The sequence below is a fragment of the Limulus polyphemus genome, unplaced genomic scaffold (genome assembly GCF_000517525.1).
Source record: "Limulus polyphemus unplaced genomic scaffold, Limulus_polyphemus-2.1.2 Scaffold422, whole genome shotgun sequence".
In the NCBI taxonomy this organism is placed as follows: domain Eukaryota; kingdom Metazoa; phylum Arthropoda; class Merostomata; order Xiphosura; family Limulidae; genus Limulus; species Limulus polyphemus.
Window position 1 is genome coordinate 578,078 of NW_013666032.1, and position 7,125 is coordinate 585,202.

The 7,125-nt window shown below is 33.2% G+C and overlaps 1 pseudogene; it reads left to right on the forward strand.

The window, feature by feature from the left end:
- LOC106458161 lies at window positions 1–6,124 on the forward strand (annotated as a pseudogene).
- Window positions 6,125–7,125: the final 1,001 nt, after the last annotated feature.

The following is a 7,125-nucleotide window of genomic DNA, read 5'->3' on the forward strand; positions in this document are numbered from 1 at the left end:
TAATTTGTATGCAACGTGGTTTGTCTTGCTCAGGTTCGGAGTAGGAATAAATGTTTGTATTTTCTATCCATATGAGATGTGAATGTTTAAAAAGACTTATAACGTTCTGTTACATCTTTAAGAAATGGAGATAAAAATAACTTGCAGCTCAACAGAACCACCTGTGTGTGTGTTGTTGACCGGCGAATTTGTTAAGCCCGATATCAAGCTTAACGTGATTTGGGGAAAAACAACTGCATTAGACATCAAAAACGGAGTAACTTTCTGTTCGGTGACTTCAATATGTCGTTACCTAGCTCGTCTTGCACCACCTAAAGGTCTTTATGGTACAAACATCCTAGAAAAGACAGAAGTGGACCACTGGATGGAATTTTCTGTCAGACTGTGCTGTCCCAGTGAGTTTTCTCAATCCATTATATATTTAGATAAAATCTTGCTGGCACCAGTTACATATCTTGTCAGTCACTATGTTACTCTCGCTGACATAACTGTGTGGGGTACATTATATCTAAGTAATCAGTGGAAAAAAATGTTATCTCAAAGGACAGCTCCACAGAATATTTTTCGTTGGTACAACTTTATGTCTTCTTTGGAACCGTTTACTACAGTTACAAAATTGTTGTCGTCCGAAGCTAATATAGTATTGCTAAAGTCAGAACCTAAAAATGATGGATTACTGAAAGAGAAGGACAGAGATATAAAAGATGAAGGAAAGTTTGTTGATTTGCCTGGAGCAGAGAAAGGAAAAGTAGTGGTTCGTTTTCCTCCAGAAGCCAGTGGATATCTTCATATAGGTCATGCCAAAGCAGCACTTTTAAATCAATACTATCAACGTGCATTTCAAGGAAAATTGATATTGAGGTTTGATGATACAAATCCAGCCAAAGAAAAGGAAAATTTTGAAAAGGTTATTCTTGAGGATGTAGAAATGCTGTCCATAAAACCTGATGTCTTCTCTTATACTTCAGACTATTTTGATGTGCTTCTTCAGAAGTGTGAAGAATTAATCAAGTCTGAGAAAGCCTATGTTGATAATACTGATGGAGATACAATGAAAGCTGAAAGAGAGGTAAGAAAAGAGTCAAAAAATAGAAATAATTCTGCAAAAAAAAATTTGGAAATGTGGGAAGAAATGAAGAAGGGGACTGAATATGGTAAAAAATGTTGTGTAAGGGCCAAAATAAATATGGGTGCTGACAATGGATGTATGAGAGATCCTACTTTATATCGATGTAAGAAAGAAGTTCATCCTCGCTCTGGGTGCAAGTACAATGTATATCCTACTTATGATTTTGCATGCCCTATAGTAGACAGTATAGAAAATGTCACCCATGCTCTCAGGACAACCGAGTATCATGATCGTGATGAGCAGTATTTTTGGATTCTTGATGCTTTGGAAATGAGGAAACCTTATATTTATGACTATTCAAGATTAAACATGATGAATACAGTTCTATCTAAACGAAAATTAACATGGTTTGTTGACAAAAATATTGTTGATGGATGGGATGATCCTCGTATGCCTACTGTAAGAGGTGTTTTAAGATGTGGTATGACAGTAGAGGGTCTTAAGCAGTTTATTGTATCTCAAGGATCCTCTCGTTCAGTTGTAATGATGGACTGGGATAAAATCTGGGCTATTAATAAGAAAGTGATTGATCCTGTTGCTCCTCGGTTCACAGCTATTGAGAAAAATGATAAAGTTTCTGTCTTTGTGGATGGTGCAAAAGAAGAAAAACTACAAGTTATAAAGCATCCAAAAAACCCAGACATAGGAATGAAAACTATTTGGACTGGGCCTCATATCTTGGTGGACAGATTTGATGCAGAAACCATGAAGGAAGGTGATAATGTAACATTTATTAACTGGGGAAATATGATAATTAAATCCATCATAAGAAATAATGAAGGGCAAGTTGAAGAAATAAAAGCCATTCTGAACTTAGAAAATAAAGATTACAAGAAAACATTGAAGGTTACTTGGTTAGCTGATACTGATAAAGCACCTCCGATTATTTGTGTTTTTGTTTACTTGGATCACCTTATTACAAAGCCAATTTTAGGTAAGGATGAAGATTTTACTTGTTTTATTTCAAACAGTAGCAGAACAGAAGTGATGATGTTAAGTGATCCTGAATTAGAAAATCTGAAAAAGTCTGAAATTGTTCAAATTCAAAGAAAAGGCTATTTCATCTGTGACCAGCCATATGACGCTACAACTTTGAGGTATACAAGTCGTGAAAGTCCACTTGTACTTATATCAGTTCCTGATGGTTCTAAGGATACAAATATTTTGCCAGATGCAGTGAAAAAAGCAAAGTGTAAGGTTGAAAATGTAAATGAGAAAGTTCCAAAAGCCAAAAAACAAATTCAAAAAATCCCTCCCAAGAATATAAGTGTGAATGATATCAAATTGAAGGAACTTAATGATCAGATAAAAGTTCAGGGTGACAAAATTCGTTTATTAAAATCTGAAAAGGCAGACAAAATGATTATTGATGCAGAAGTTAAAGAGTTATTGAAGTTAAAATCAGATTTTAAGATACACACTGGTGAAGAATGGACACCTGAAACTCAGAAAAAGAATAAAGAAAAAGGGAAACAGTTTAAATCTTTTGTAAAATTAGACAAAAAAGTGAATGAAAATTCTATAGAAAACCTTCCTGATCCTGTACTGGAATTATGTAATCAAATTAAAACTCAAGGTGACAAAATCAGGCAAATGAAATCAAAAAAGGCTAACAAAGATATGTTAGACCCAGAAATTCAGACACTCTTGAATTTGAAAAGTGATTATAAAGCCTTCACAGCAAGAGAATGGAAGCCACCAAATGGTAATACTAATAAGGAGAAAGAAACAAGAAGAGGTACTGAAAATGATTGTGAAAGAAGTCCAATAAAGTTTCCTTCTGACAAAGAAGCTAGCAATAATGCATTAAGTTTGAAAGCAGAAGTTGATGCTTGTGGTGAAAAAGTGCGAAATTTGAAATCAAATGGAGCATCTAAAGAGGATATAGATGCAGAAGTTAAAGTACTTTTAAACTTAAAAGAAAAATATAAACAACTTTCTGGGAAAGATTTAAATACAAAAAAGGAAAAAAAGAAAGAGAAGCCAGAGAGTAAGGATGACATTAGTAAAAAATATGTGAAGAAAGTAAAAGAAGATGAACCAGATTTTACACAGTCTGAACCAAAAAAGGTTAACGACCTGGGATTGGAAGCTAAGAAAGAAGAAAATCTAGCAGATTGGTATTCTCAAGTTATTACTAAAGGTGAAATGATTGAATATTATGATGTTGGTGGGTGTTACATTCTACGTCCTTGGGCATTCAGTATCTGGGAAATCATACAGAAGTTTTTTGATGCAAGGATAAAAAGCATTGGTGTTCAAAACTGCTACTTTCCAATGTTTATGGAGAAAGAAAAGACCCATGTTAAGGATTTTGTTCCAGAAGTTGCATGGGTTACAAAATCTGGAAATTCAGATCTTGCAGAACCAATAGCCATACGTCCGACAAGTGAAACCATCATGTATCCTTATTATGCTAAATGGATTAAATCACACAGAGATCTACCAGTTCAGCTGAACCAGTGGTGTAATGTTGTTAGATGGGAATTTGAGCATCCTCAGCCATTCCTCAGGACACGTGAGTTCTTATGGCAAGAGGGGCATTCGGCATTTGCTACACAAGAAGAAGCTTTTCAGGAAGTTTATCAGATTCTTGATTTTTATGCAGAAGTATATGAAAAACTGCTTGCTATTCCTGTTATTAGAGGAAGAAAAACTGAAAAGGAAAAATTTGTTTGTGGTGATTTTACTACAACAGTAGAAATGTATGTATCGGCTAGTGGTAGAGGCCTTCAGGGAGCAACATGTCATCACTTAGGTCAGAATTTCTCCAAAATGTATGAAATAATTTTTGAAGATCCAGAGATGTCAGAAAAGAATTTTGTTTACCAAAACTCATGGGGTATTAGTACATGTACAATTGGAGCTTTGGTAATGGTACACTCAGATAACTCTGGTCTTGTCTTGCCACCTAAAGTTGCTTGTTTTCAACTTGTGATTGTACCTTGTGGTATAACAGCTACTCTGTCTGAAGCAGATAAAATAGACTTAATTGATAATTGTAAAGTCTTTGAACATTTGTTGGTGGAAAATGGAATTAGGGTTTATGGTGATTATCGGGACAATTACTCTTCTGGATGGAAGTTTACTCACTGGGAACTTAAGGGTGTTCCTATCCGAGTGGAACTTGGACCCAGAGACATTAGGAAACAGCAGTTTGTAGCTGTACGACGAGACACTGGTGAGAAGATGATACTTAAGATGCAAGAGGCAGTTTACTATATTAAAGATCTTCTAGAGAAAATACAAAATAGCCTGTATGAGAAAGCTTTGAATGATCTAAACAAGTATCTTACAGTTGCGTACAGCTGGGAAGACTTCCTTGAGAAACTAAACAATCGATGCATCATCCATTCCCCATTTTGTGGTGAGAAATCTTGTGAAGAGAAAATTAAAAAAGACAGTGCTAAGGATGCAGGTGAATTAGGAGAGTCCAGTGGACCAGCAATGGGAGCTAAAACTCTATGTATACCATTCAAGCAACCTGGATATATTTTAGCAGACAACAAATGCATATATCCCTCATGTAACAACAAACCCAAGTTTTATACTCTATTTGGCCGAAGTTACTAGTTTAGTTAATGATTTTCAAGCTTCACATATATGATTTTTGAATTCTTATATTTTTTTTACAGAAAAAAATTATGAAGGCTAGTAAACTGTCAGTAACTTAGAATTTCATATTAAAATACATAGTTTTCATTAAAAAAAAGCCTTTGTATTAACTTAAGTAAAGACAAAACTAGGCAGTTATTTGTTGTGAAATAATTTTTTTTTAATGTGCATTTACTGTTAAGGATATTTTATGTACAAATAACATAGTCAAAAATAAGTTCTTGTAGAAATGTTTCAAATTCTTTTAAGAAATGAAAAAAAATACTTAGTGATTTATTAAACATAGTTTGGACTTCAAACTGATAATATAATATGGCACAAGTATGATTCTTTAGTAAAATGTTGGTGAATAAAATAATACAAATGGGATAGGAATATTGATGGTTTATTTTTATTAATCTAAATATTGATTATTTTCAAAAACAGGGTATAGAAAGGTATTATTTAATTATTTCCATATTGAAAAATTTCCTATTTTTCAAGGATTTTTCTTTTAGCCTACCAGCATATTTTTGCAAGTAGAAAGAAAAGATGGAACATGTTGTTCAAACTATTAGAGAATGTTAATAAACTAGGTGTGTGGTCTTGAGCTCTGCAGTAAGGTTAAAATTAAGGGGTTTTGAAGCTTTAATACAGACATACTGTTAGAATGTTTTCAATTTGTGAATTTATAGATTTAGTTTTGTTCTATAAGTAATAAACAGTGCTATAAGTCTTAAAGTTATATCAGGTAAAATTGTGTGTAAGAGTTTTAATTGGTTATTTACATTAGCCAATTATCAATTTAAAGAGGTTTTTACTTTCTTATAAAGGAAAGTATATATGTGTATATAAAAATGTACAGATGAAAAAGAAATAGATTTGCAGTACATTTTATGAAAGAAAAAGTTTAAAAATTGTAGAAATCTTTTCAGTTAAAAAGAAAAACTATATTGGCAAGTATAAGTTTGATTTGAAAGTGTATGTATATTTGTTTTGTGAGCTCTAAACCTATTTATTGTAAAGTATGAATTGTATCTTACACTGTGATTAGCATACACAGTTGTAGTGTGTGTGTGTGATACATATTAACAAAAATGAAATAATGTTTTCCTTGTTACTGAAGAAATCAACAAGTGGCTTTGTAATTTACTATAGAATATTTTTTTTATTTTTCAGGGTTTCATAAATTCAGTGATATGTACACAAGTTTAATATAATATGCTAATAGTATTTCTGTTGTAGGTGTTATTTTTATATAGGTAACTACTTTATGTTATTAAATGGTTTTATTGTTGATTTGCTTCTAATAATTCTGAAGATTATATCTATGATTCTATGTGCCACTCAGTTTAAACATATATATGACTTCAAGTTTAATAAAAGTTGTGACCTGATAAATGATGATTCATAGTACCAAAGTTTTTACATAGCTGCATCTACCAATATAGCAACTTGTATAAAATTAATTACTTTTTTTGTTTCTTTAGTGCAAACCTACATAACAGGCTATCTGGGCTCAGTCCGTCACAGGGAATGGAACCCCGGATTTTAGCATTGCAAGTCTAATCTTACTGTTGGCCCACCTGGGGGCATTTTGTTATTATTAGGAATTAGTAGCAACAAAAATCAAATAGTAACTAATTAATAATTAGTGCTTGCATTCAGTATTGATTATCACAATGAGTACATAATGTTTCTGTATTACATCCACTGATAACATTTAGAAAAATCCTTTAGTTAGGCATAATTGGACAGAAATCTACCATATTTTATTATTGTTTCCCCGAAAGGGGGCAGAAGGCTGTAAAGAGGGTTCACCTGTTTTAACCACTCTCACCACTATACAGTAGTGTTTTGTCTGTCAGTTAGTCAGTAGACACAAAAATGACGTCGCATAAGGGACGATTAACGTTGCAATTTGCACTGCTGTGGCATCAGTAAAATTGTGTGTATGCCAATAATCACAAGAAGAATTATGCATTCTGTAGGCTACACACACCATGAAACATACTGTTGGTGTGAACGTGCTTTGTATTCACTATTAGGAAAACCTATATACTGGATAGGTGAAGTGAATAAAAAGTGTCATTGGCCACTATTCAGTTCTTCACATTATATAGCCGCATAATAGCTGATAATTGTTCAATTTCGAAGTCTAAGTTCAAGGGAGGTCAAGTTCAATCTACACTTTGATCAACGTCACAGCGAAACCACAGCCAAGGGAACGGGCTTGGAAAAATCAGTATTTATATTAGTTTCGGAGAATTCCACTCTCATCCGTAACTCTGATCACAAGTTAACCAAAGAGAGATAAGCTGGGTCCTGCGGAAGTACATATAGTATATCAAACAGTTCTATAGAAATAAGGATTTTTATTTTGATAATCTGATGGCTTGTGA